Source organism: Sturnira hondurensis, unplaced genomic scaffold (genome assembly GCF_014824575.4).
Source record: "Sturnira hondurensis isolate 20B ecotype Veracruz unplaced genomic scaffold, ASM1482457v3 Scaffold0015596, whole genome shotgun sequence".
NCBI lineage: Eukaryota > Metazoa > Chordata > Mammalia > Chiroptera > Phyllostomidae > Sturnira > Sturnira hondurensis.
In genome coordinates this window covers 7888545-7900616 of record NW_028088227.1, presented here as the reverse complement: position 1 = coordinate 7900616, position 12072 = coordinate 7888545, and the positions used below count along the sequence as shown (strand labels likewise).

General features: G+C 46.0%; 1 pseudogene; it reads right to left on the bottom strand.

Moving 5' to 3' along the window:
- Positions 1-6171: 6171 nt before the first annotated feature.
- LOC119000348 (piezo-type mechanosensitive ion channel component 1-like) overlaps positions 6172-12072 on the bottom strand; it is a 46834-nt pseudogene continuing 40933 nt past the window's right edge.

The following is a 12072-nucleotide window of genomic DNA, read 5'->3' as shown; positions in this document are numbered from 1 at the left end:
AGGTTCTTTGATTTGAAGGACAGCATAGAGGAAACGAACAGACAGATTACAGGTTAGGGAAAGGCATCCAAAATGCCTAACCAGGGACTGACATATAGAATATACAAAACAAAGCCTGCATTTCAGCAAGAAAAAGACAGGAACCCCGGTAGGAAAATGGGCAAAGGATATGGTTAGGTTAGTCTGTCTGGCTAGAAAGTATATGAAGATAGATACAACAACAACAACAAAACAAATAAAATAATTCAGTCCGCATCAGAATAGCAAATATTAAAAACCAGAAAATACCACATTTCAGTTAGGATGTGAGAACTCTTGAGCCCTTCTAACTGGTAGAGTTATCCTGGAAAGAATTCTGGGAAATCTTCGTAAAATTAAATGTGTACCTATGACCCAGTCGGCCCCTGCTTCGTATCTCTCAGAGGAATTTGACACAGGTCCATAGGGGAACTTTATTATTTGTTTACTGTGGCTTTGTTTAGGGTAGACATTTGGATTGTTTCCAGTTTTTCTTGTTGAAGCAGTGCTGCTATGAATATTCTCATTCATCTCCGCACGTGCCAACATTTCCCCAGTGCGATGGCTGGGTCCTGGGGAATGCGCATCCCCAACTGTACTTGATGATCCTGGTCGTCTTCCAAAGTGGAGATGCTGATCAGTATTCCCTCAGGCAGTGGGACCATAAGAAATGTAGTCACTCTAGATCCTTGTCAACACTTAAGACTGTCCGATTTCAAAAATATCACCAGTATGGTTGGTGTGAAATTGTATCTCAGTGTGATTCTGACTTTCGTTTTCTTTTTTACTAAAAAGTCAGGCATCATTTTCATAATTTTTTGGCCATTTGTGCTTCATTCTTCAAGGAAGCACATTGTGGCAAAGAACATAATCTCTATGATATCAATCATTTAAAATTAGGTAATCTTGTTTATGGCCCAGAATGTGTTCAGTTCTTATAAATTACTGTCTCTGCTTGACATACTTCTCCACTTTTTGGGTACAATGTGTTATATATACATATATATATATATGTATACACACACACACACAGTAAAGCTTATTAACTGTTCAAATCTTTTATATCCTTACTGATATTTTTCTGCTTGAGTTTGGAGCTATCAACCACTGTGGTGTGCTAAAAATCTTCATCTCCTCTGGTATGTGTATGTATTTCTTCTTGTAATTCTTTTTAAATATTTGCTTCGTATAGTTTTAAGTTATTTTGAATTTAGTTTAGAATTTTTATATCTGGTGAGTTAAACTTTTCTCATTATGTAGCTTGTTTCAGTGCCTTTGGCCTTAAAGTCTATATTAATACAGTAACATTAGCTTTCTTTTGGTTACTTGCACTGTATATATATATTTCATACATCTAATTTCACTATTTGTTATCATTATGTCATAGGCTTCTTTCTAAAGCAACTTGTAAGTGGATTTTTTAAAATTTTTATCCAATCTGATAATCTTCATTTTTAAACAGGTTTATTTTTCCATTGAGATTTATGTAATAATTCATATTTTGTATGTATTTTCATGTATTAATATTTATTAAAACATTAAATTCTGGTTTTTATTGGTCCATTTTTTCTATGTATTCATCTTTCACAATTTAGGACTTTCTAATTTTGAGGATTTAAATCATTTAACCTAGAAAATTCAACCATTATTTCTTTGAATATTGCCTTTCCAAATTTCCCCTATTCTATTCTTAGGAATTCCAACTTGACTTTTTTTTCTTCCTAGAAGTTCTGTTTGGTGTCTTTGTCCAAACATTTCTTTTTATGTTTTAATCTTTTATTTCCTATTTATATTTTAAATTCTCTGGCAAGTAGTTTACTGTGGGAGCTGGACCCAGTGAACAGGAGCGGAAGATTGCAGAAAGTGGGATAAGGAGAGAGGGAGAGAAAATGCAAGGGTGCCTGGTGGGTGGTTCTCTGCTGTGGGCAGCTGGGACTCAATTCCATCAGGAACTTTAGAAGAGGTGGTATCTCAGAACTGTCCACCAAAAGAGAGAAAGAGGAGGGCATTTGTTACACTTTTAGTCAAAGGTGTAGTGGCCCCAGGGATGGCGACTTCCCTGTACTTCCAGGTATGCATGCTGGGTGCCTACCTGGTTTCTGAAGGCATCCTGACATCAGAGAAGCCCAAGTCCAGAGAGCAAGTGGCGCAGCTGAAGGAAACAGTACCAGATTACACCCATCACTCTCCATTGCATAATTGCACTGTCTGGTGGGTGTCTTGTGGTCTGATTCTCATGGCTGTAGTTTCTACTGGCTCTGTATTCTACACTCAAGCACAAATGGTGATTTGTTTACGGGTCTTGTGACATTTTACACTGACCTTTTATTCCTCGGTAATTCCTGTGGGAATTCTTGGAGAATTGATTTTAAGGTTTTGGCCCCTTTAGGGTGGGGTTGCCTCTGATTCTGGCAGGCATCTAAGCGTACTACCAACTCGGATCATTTACCATGTTCTTAACCTACGGTTTCTTTGGCACTTCCCTGGTGCTGTGGATTTGTACTAGACACCCAAATGAAGGTCTCTTTTGTGGTTTTGAATCCTTAGGTGAGATTGGTTTTCTTGTCTACTAACACTAGGGATTGAGAAATTAGCTTTTCTTATTTCTGATGCACAAAGTGGATCTATGGGTCATGAGTTCTCCCATTAGACTCTCACCTCAGTCAAGCCCTGGACTTTGGGCCCACTTTTTCATTTAATTTTAGGTACATCAGCTTTCCTTTCCTACTTGTCAGCTTATTAGCATGTTTTAAAAGTTTCCTTTCTTTTAATTTTAGGCATCAATTTGGGGGGTTTTCAATGGGAGGGTCAATCTGACTATTTAGGTTGTAATACTGCCCAGAATGGACATATTTATTATTGTTTTTAAGTCAGAAAGAGCTAATAAAATTTCTAGTAATTCAGGAAATCTCCAAACTTATCGCTACTGCCACCCAGTAGTCAGAGCACGCGGCGGAGAACCAGTTTGCCTGGTCGGCATCTTGGCTCTGCAGTCACTGGCTGTAGGGTCACAGATGAGCTCATCAGGCCTCCTGTTCTCTCATCAGAACAACGGTGCCTATTTCACAGGGTTGTGATGAGAATTTCGTAAGTTAATAGACACAAAGCACTTAGAATGGTGGAAAATGTTAAGCGCTTAATATACATGAGCTATTATTATTACTGTTATTCTTTCAAACTTACCTTCTCCTTACAAACTACTCCTTCCGTTGCCCATTGATGGAATTGAGTGTGTGTTATTTTGTCTCTTCCAGCTCTCTTCCAGCTGTTAATAGGAGGAAGTCTTTCTCAAAGAATATGTGTTTCATCACTTAGGGAGAATTTTCAGCCCTGCACTCCACCATACCCCGCCCATCGTTGCTGGCTCCCTATCTGCTCTCTGTTTCCTTACCTAAAGGGTTGAAGTGTGGCAGGGCTCTCTGTGCAGGGCTTCTCTGACAGGGCTGCCTTCCTCAGGGGCAGGACTCACAACACTGCTATCACATACTACTGCACCAACCCTTGGAATCTTAACACAAGAGCAATAAGCTTCAATAACAAGATTTACAGCACTGGGAAGACCTGAAAATCGGAAACCCTCTAATCTACTGTTGAGTCTCGGATCTGGGGTTTACTAATGCTGTAAGTGATGCTTCAGCCTCTGTTCACCTCTCAGTGTGGTGGCAATAACGAAACAAGATAAGGGACTTAAAGATCTTGCTAACTAGAGAGCCCCACCTTGGCATTACTAAGAGTTTGGGAACGCTTGTTTGAAAGACAGGATGTGATTAAAAACCAACAAACCCTCATTTACATTTGGAGGAATCAAGTGCACTTGATTTGTTCATAAATGCTTGTGAGGACAGTGGGTTACATGCCATGAAGCCCAGTTGATGTAACATCATTAAACATGAATTGACACCACCACACACAACAGTGTGCTTCTTCCACCAGACCAAATGCAGTGATCATTAACCTAAGTAAGCACAAGAGGCTAGAGTTTGTGTGTCGACACAGAGTTCAGCTGTATGTACTTATTCCTCTAAGTACTTGTGACACGCCATGTCAAGAGTTCAGCAGCTGAGTTTCATAGAGGGCAGTGTGATTCATCGGGATTATTAGGATCCTCCTGGAGTGACGTCCCTGGGCTGATTGCCTTTGACAGATCGGTTTGCTTAGATTAAAAAGCAATTGCTGCTGTCTAGTCGAATTTAAACACTGGCTAGAAGAAGCTGAACTCTAACTCTGTACAGTCTATAGAAACTATTTGATGGGAAAATTACATCGAATGTAGTGAGAGAGAAAACTAAGTTTCGCAATACTCTGGGGCATGGTTTTGTAATAACGTGAAACAGTGTAACGAACAAAAGTGACCCCAGGCGTGTGTGAGGGAGGAACGAGTACATTGCTTTTTTTAAAAAAAGATTTTATTTGCTTATTTTTAGAGGGGAAAGGAGGGAGAAAGAGGAGAGACACATCCATGTGCCAGAGAAACATCGATCAGGTGCCTCTTGCACACCCCCAACCAGGGACCTCACCAAAGGGCAGGCCTGTGTTCCGACTGCAGACTTGAGCGGTGACCTCTCGGTTTGTGAGAAGGCACTGGCCCCAGCGAGCCTCACCAGTCAGGGCAACGGTACCCCACTTTTAATAGCAACTTCATCTGTGCCCACAGTACTGCTAAGTTGGTAACAGTGTTTGAGGTACCTCTCTGCTCCAGGCTCCTCAACACTGACCGCCATTAGAATTGGAGTGGAGAGGATTTGTCTTCTGAGCTGAACAGTGGAAAGTGTTTTGGGATGCAGGTGTCTCCTTCTTCCTCCCTTTGGAATGGGCCCAGGAATTTAACAGAAGAAGCAATAGCATCAAGGGGACTGAAATAGAAGTGTGCTAAAGTTTAAATCATCTTTTAAAGAAATGAATGTCTGATTTAAGTGACATTTAAGCCTAATGCCTAAAACTATATCCCCAGTCCGCCTGAGCTGTAGATGAAACAGGTTGAGATGACGTTAAGCTGACCTCTCTCTGGTGGGTCAGCCGACGGAGTATTGAAAGTAGTACGGGTGAGAGGAAAGTCTCACACACACCCTCCCTTTCACCACGGCTTCCTTTGAGAGGCAGTCTCCTTGATCTCTTTGAGCCTGGAGCCTGGCTGCGATGTTCCGAGTGGAGGAGATGAGATGCCTGGCTTCATGGGTATCACTCTCCTTTCTTAGGAGTATCAGCCCTCTAAGAGGATAACCCTTACTTGGACACAGACTACAGAAGGCATGGTTATACAGTCTTTATTTTAGAGAATTTGTAGTACATTTTTTTCAAAAGAGCATTGCTACCATGTCCATCTCTTAGTGTATTTGTTAAGTTTTGCAACCATCCTGATGTTCTAAGTTTAGACCATTTCATCACCCCAAAGAAACCCAAGTATTTGTTGGTAGTCTGTCCGGCAGAACACGGAGTGCCAGGAAGCAGTGCCAGGGGAAGACTCCAAACACATGGAGGACACAAAGCTCTCTGCAAGGCCAGCCATCTGGATGAGAACACCTCTGCCCGCTGCATCTTCGCATCAGAGCCACCCAGGACAATAAGGCAGTCTGGCACTGGATGGAGCAGTGCTCTCACTCCCGTGGAGAACAGGAGAGCAAGGTTCGCTCTTACGGTAGTCGGTCACTCATGCCTAGTGGCGGCCCCAGGCAGCTGACAGGGCAACTGGCCTATGCACGTTCCCCCGCTGCCACAACAGAAGGACCTCGACTCCTTGCCAATGGAGTGTGAAATACTGAAGCTGGGGAAGCACCTGAAGGCCACTGGGCTCAGGGACCATCTCTGGGCTACTTCTGCTAAAGGTGTGTCAGCAGATGTCCGCAGGCTGCTAGTGTCGTGGGGCTGCCCGCTCGACTCCTTGGTACCAGCCCACTGCAGGCTGTGCTTTGCGTGTGGGGGGCCTGGGCGGGACTTAGCAACACTGCCTCACTTCACTGAGGGCCCAGCACCCTCTGCTCCGGTGCCCCTCCCACTGGGAGGAGATCTCCAGGGGGAGGCAGCGATTGGCGAGCAGCAGGTGCAGCGCCTGCCCCAGCGGGCGCACAGGATTGAGTGTGGTGCGCTGCAGGGCTGTGATCAGCCCCACCCTGGTTCTCCTGGCTCTTCTGGCCCTCTGCTGGTTCACCTCCTGGTTCAGCCCGGCTCCCGCCACTGCTGTGGACTTGGCACCGTCTGGGCGTTGCCCACCCATGCTATATGGTATGCCATGCCATCTGGAAGGCTCTCACTGTAGACGGCCTGGGGTCCTCAGGCTGGACTTCCACCTCCGCATCACTGTTGAACTCGAACAGGAGATATCTCCTGGAGTGGATGACTGTGGTGTGGTCTAGGCAGGACCGCCAACACAGTCTCTGTGGTGGGAGGAGCCCCTTGGACTTCCGGGCCCTGGCTCCCGGCTGGGATCCAAGGGTTGTTGGAGGCCCTGCCTGTGCTGCTCCTGCTTGGCACAGATGAGCTCCATCTGTCTTTTCAGCCGGGCTGGGACCTCCCTGCTTCTGTGGGGGAGGTCCATGCTTTTGAGGTTGACACTGTTGTACAGGACCAAGCACCTGGAGGCCTGAAGGGCAGAGGCCTCGAGTTTGGCTCCGATGTGCAGGAAGCCACGGCTGAGGAAGACACATCTTGTAGCAGCAGAAACAGGCAGCAGACACTATCTGGGAGGATGTTGGCTCCTCATCCGGGAGCAGGCAGTCCTGGCCCTCGTCTGGAATCTCCTTGGGGTCATAGCAGCCTTTGACCATGCACACAAGGCTGAAAAATGGATGGCTCAGAAGTTGCTCTGCATATACTCTACGAAGATATAGGACAGGAGCATGTTTTTAGAGATGGTGACGGCAATGTTGTTGAAAATGCAGCAGCCCCATTGTGTGAGGTGGGTACATGTGTGCTTCTGCAGCAGGGTTGTGCCAGAGAGCAGCAGGTAGAAGCAGGCCAGCAAGAAGCCCAGCCGAAGATGCTGGTATGGGTGGCTCCTTTGATGAATACCACCACTGGCACCTTTTAGAAGAGGTAGAGAATGACTTCCACCTTCAGAATGTCAAGGTAGGACCTGCAGTGATGAAGTTGGGCACAGGGTTGGGCTCTCCTGCTCCCCAGACTCCAGGCAGTTGGTGTTGATGCCGGCCACACAGTGCCACCCTTTGGTATGCTTGGCAGAGAACACTTGCCACCACTGAAAGTCCCAGAGGAGCGGGGGAAGTCACTGATGAGGTTGGTGGAGTTGGGGGTCCTGAAGAAGTCAGGCAGGTACAACCACTTGATGAGTGTGGACTTCCTGGGGATGGTTTGGTTCGGCTGCCAAGGGTAGTCCATGTACAGGGTGGGCTGATGCCCAGGCTCAGCTTGTACTGGTGCAGCAGGAAGAGTGCTGGAGGAGGCAGTAGATAGGCCAGAGGTAAGGGATGGCCCGCAGCATCAGTGAGTGAGGATGGCCACCAGCCAGCAGCTGTGTAGGATGATTATTAAGTTCATGTGCTGCCTAATCATGTTCATGACTATCAGGAAGAAGATCTCCAGCCCAAATTGTGGAACAACTTGAAACAGCTGAACAGCTCTTGTTCCAGCTACTGGCAGTATTGTCAGTACTGGCTGGGGAGGGCAGTTGGGCCAGCAGGCGCTATATGGGCAGTGGTGCCCTTGGCACTGGTACACCATGGCCTTGAACAACAGCAGCAGCAGGATCTGTAGGTGGTTCTGGATGTAGCCCAGGTTCAAGAAGCTCTTCTATACCCTAAGCCAGTTGATGAGACTCTGGTACAGCAAGGACTGGTTTATCTCCATCTTCTACTGGTTGGTGTTATTAGGAGGGGCTCACTGAGTTGCTGGAATACTCTGGGGCTGATGATCTTGAGCTGATAGAGCAACTTGCACACAGTGATGCAGGTCCACAGTGTGGATAGACAAGAGGCCATGGAGGGAATGTGGAGGGAAGGTTCACAGCAGGGCCAGCAGGTGGTTCACTACCCACACCCTCTTTGAGGGCACCCAGATAGTACACATGGCCTCCATTCTGAAGATGTGCAGCTCCAACAGATGCTGCATGAAACCCTGCATATGGAAGTGAGGATGTCCCAGAAGCCAGCAGCTAGGTCTAGCAGCCGCTTGACTACCAGGCCCCATTTGTTGACTGTGGCTTTTGGGATCTGTGTGACCTGTTATGGGCCAGCTGTGCTCAGCCTGTCATCTCTGGGGCCCTCCTCCTTCTCCTCCTGCTGCTATAGCAGTGGGATTTTACCCTCCACAGTATGGCCAGTGAGCCCAGAGTGGGAAGTGGCATTGGGCAAGTGCAGGGATGGGGTGTGTGCCCCAAGCTGGTGAGGCATGAAGAGCTGGTGGAAGTAGTGCATCTGCAGGATGCAGGTGAGTAGGAAGTGCCCAGGATGAGGATGCTGGGCTGAACTGCTCCAGGCCCAGGGCCCCCAGTTCTCATCAGGGAAGGGCATCAGATTGTGCGAGTACGTGGAGAAGTGCTGGACCTGGAAGGTGTGGTAGCAGTGAGCACCAGTGTGGTATAGGCCATCACTGGCCACCAGAACACCTTGAGCAGCTTCCTCCACAGGCTGTAGTAGATCTGGAAGAGAGTGAGGTGGAGCAGGAAGAGGAACATCTCAATATTCTTGTAGAGAATGCGGCTGCCAGTGAGGCTGACTGCCAGAGACATGTCAGCACACACATAGATCTAGTAGCTGGCGTGGACACCTGTGACCAGTTCTCTCAGTCTCCAGAGCAGTGTCTGCATCTGTGTGGGCTCTGTGTCTGCCACCATGACCTCCATCAGTGCAGCAGGGACCTTCGCCTTCTTCTGCAGCTTCTCCTTGGGAAACTGGTGTCGCAGCAGCCAAAAGGTCAAAGTGTACAGAAATGTGGCACTGAGGTCCAGGCAGGCTAGAGGGTGTGCTGCTGCCCCAGGTGGTGCAGGCTGATGGAACCTAGGGTGGCGGGCAGCTGGGGATGCAGGCCCATTGCCTACATGTAGCGCAGGCCACATAAAACCAGCCTGTAGAGCAGGATGAAGGTTGAGCAGAGCATGGCCAGCTGGTGGCAGCTGCACAGAGGGAGGAAGAAGATAAAAGTGAAAGTGAGTCAGCTGTGGTAGGTGATGCTCCACGCCGTCCAGGTGATCAGGGTACACACAAGCTGCAGTCCGTGGCCCGGACTGTGCAGTGATGTCTGCCTAGGCTTAGCCAGCCTGGGGGGCAGGGGCCACTGCTGGACATGACTGTGGTCAGTCAGGTCGTGTGTTCATTGGCTTCTGGGTCAAGTACTGTGCGTGTAGGCTTCATATACTGGCCAGCCACTTCCTCTTCAGACCCGCAGACCTAGATGGTCAGACCGCAGACTGGTCAACCTTGGTCAGCACCACCTCCCACTCCTTCTTGCTCTTCTCCTACCCACCTCTTCCCTCTGTTCCAAGGGGTGGTATGTGTGGAGCTTTAGGAGTGAGTTTCAGAAGCTCAACTGTAAGACCTGTGCAATCCTGGAAGAGGTCTTCCAGAGGCTGCAATTCAAGGATATTTGTCTGGAGCAGATGAACCCAGAGGGAGTTGGTGCCTCAGCTCTCTTTGACGTGATGGAGTGTCACTAAGCGTCACCACCCCTTTCCAGCACCCCTCCTTCCACAAGCACATGGCCACTGCAGGCCAGCAGGCTGCTGCTCAGGACTGGGAGGGCACATTTGTCCAGTGATAATGCAGGGGTCCTAAAATGAGCTTAGGGAGGACAGAAACATCCCATGAAGTAGAAGGGCTTGCTTGATCTTCATTTCTAGTATGTGAATACAGACAGATCCTTCTAACCTTTTGGGTTTTAAGTGGGAGGCATCAGAAAAGTTGCCACAGGGACAACTGGCCGTGGTGGCCACGTGTTCATGGTGAGTTTCCTTTATTATTCTTTTGTGTCCATTCTTACTATCATTGTGAAGCAGAATTCACCAAGCATTGGATTGTTTACCTGATAGGTAATGTGAGTTGGGATTAGATCCTGGTTGAAACAGGCTAGTTTTACCCTACTGGTGATGTCTTGTTGCCAAGGTAATCCTGCTCGGAACAAGAAGGAAACACCCTGTCATTTTCAATAATCACAATTCTGGACTTCACTTTAACTTCAGAGAAGTGTTCTGAGCGTCACACTTAGGAATTTGATTTTGTTAATTCTATTTGAACGAAAGGCTTAAAAAAAACTTACTACAATATTCTTGAGATACTCAAAATTTTGTTCCTAGAATAATTTTCTAGATTATCTGGCTCAGGAATTAAGCAGCAGCTACTCAGCACCAATCAGCTACTGCCAGACTGAAATGAGGGCTCAGTGATGCCAGAACTTCCAACTTAAAAAAAAAAAAGCTGGAAATTTGGATATTTATGGAATATATCCATAATTTTAAATGGCAACAATGAATACAAAATTTTTTTAAAAAAGATTTTATTTATTTATTTTTAGAAAGAGGGGAAGGGAAGGAGAAAGAGAGGGAGAGAAAAACCAATGTGTGGTTGCTTCTCTCGTACCCGCTACTGGAGACCTGGCCTACAACCCAGGCATGTGCTTGACTGGGAATCAAACTGGTGACCCTTTGGTACATAATCTGGTGCTCAATCCAGTGAGCTACACAAGCCAAGGATGAATGTAAAACTCTTAAAACTCTGTTAAAGTTGGAGTCCCTGCTCTTTTAGTTTGTTTTCATCCTGCTCTGTCCTCAGCGTGCTGTGCATTGGTGATGTTGTCCACGAATTTAAAGGAATTATAGGAGATTGTAGGTCTTACTGGCTCTTCAGACTGACACAGACAATAAAAATGTTTTTAGCCTCAGCCTTTTAATATAAATATTGGCTATTCAGACCCAGATAGATATTAAGAAGTCATGTCACTAAACTTTCTTCCCTCTTTAAGCTTTCACACTCGATTAACTAGCCATTTATAAAGTTAGATCTTCAAAGACACTTTATGTTAGCTCTGGGAGTTGTCCCTTATACTCAGCTAGAACTTGATAAAATGCTTTAAAATCGAGACTCTATCTCCTTTCCAGCTCAAGTGTTAAAGATTGGTATCTTTTGAAAGTGGGGCTTTCATAAAGAAGCATCCTGGGCAATTTGACACTCAAGGAGAATGGCCTGGGAAACTTGCCCATGGAGAATCCAGCACCATCACTCAAAACAGAGCTCTCAATATATTTAAAGCCATACTGGGAAGGGACTAGAGATGCATTTTAAAAATATAGAATGGGGAGATAGAAACAGACTGTTTCTTGTGATCTTTTTCTCCTTGGCTGATTTGGGGATTTTATTTCTATATTCAAAAAAAGAGCTGGTTGTACATTCTGCTCCCTGAAATACTTCAGGCTCTTTCCAGATGATTGCCATAGTCTTTAGTTTCCTAATAACTTTCTTAAGATTTCCTTCCTGTGAAACTGTCTCATGGTGGAAGAAAGAAGCCTGTGGTCACATCCTGACTTTCTGGTGTGTGGTGGGTCAGTCTCTTTCTGATCGTAGAAAAAGGCAAGCAGGAGGAGGTTCCGAACCCTTCTCTTTTCTACCTATAAACATTCAGAATTATAAGCCTTTGAACCAACACAACTGGATGTCTAAATATGTTTTGCCAAGTAAGATGATCCTCTTAAAATGGGGCCATTTAATGGCAAAAGTGAAAATTTGGAATTTTCAGCATGGGAGAATGCCTGATGTTGGAGAGCTCTAATAAATGCAGTATGAGCATCTCTCTTCTGAGAGATCCAAGTGCTTTTGTACTTTTTGTGACTTCTATTTTTTACTTCATCTAGGCAAGATAGAGTTTTTGTCCCTCATGAATAGCAGTTGAAGTGCACATTGTATATACTAGTAGGTGGCTATGAGATGCTTCTGAAAATTAGCCACTAGAAGGTACATCTCATGTGTGAAGCAACATTTTGGCAGATGGACTTAGCTTCACATCGAGACTGGCCTAAAGTGGCTTTCAGGATCACAAATAAATTCCATGCGGAGCCCCACCAAATGGCATTAAATGGAGCATGGTGTAAATGCTTGAAATGTACATCACACTTGC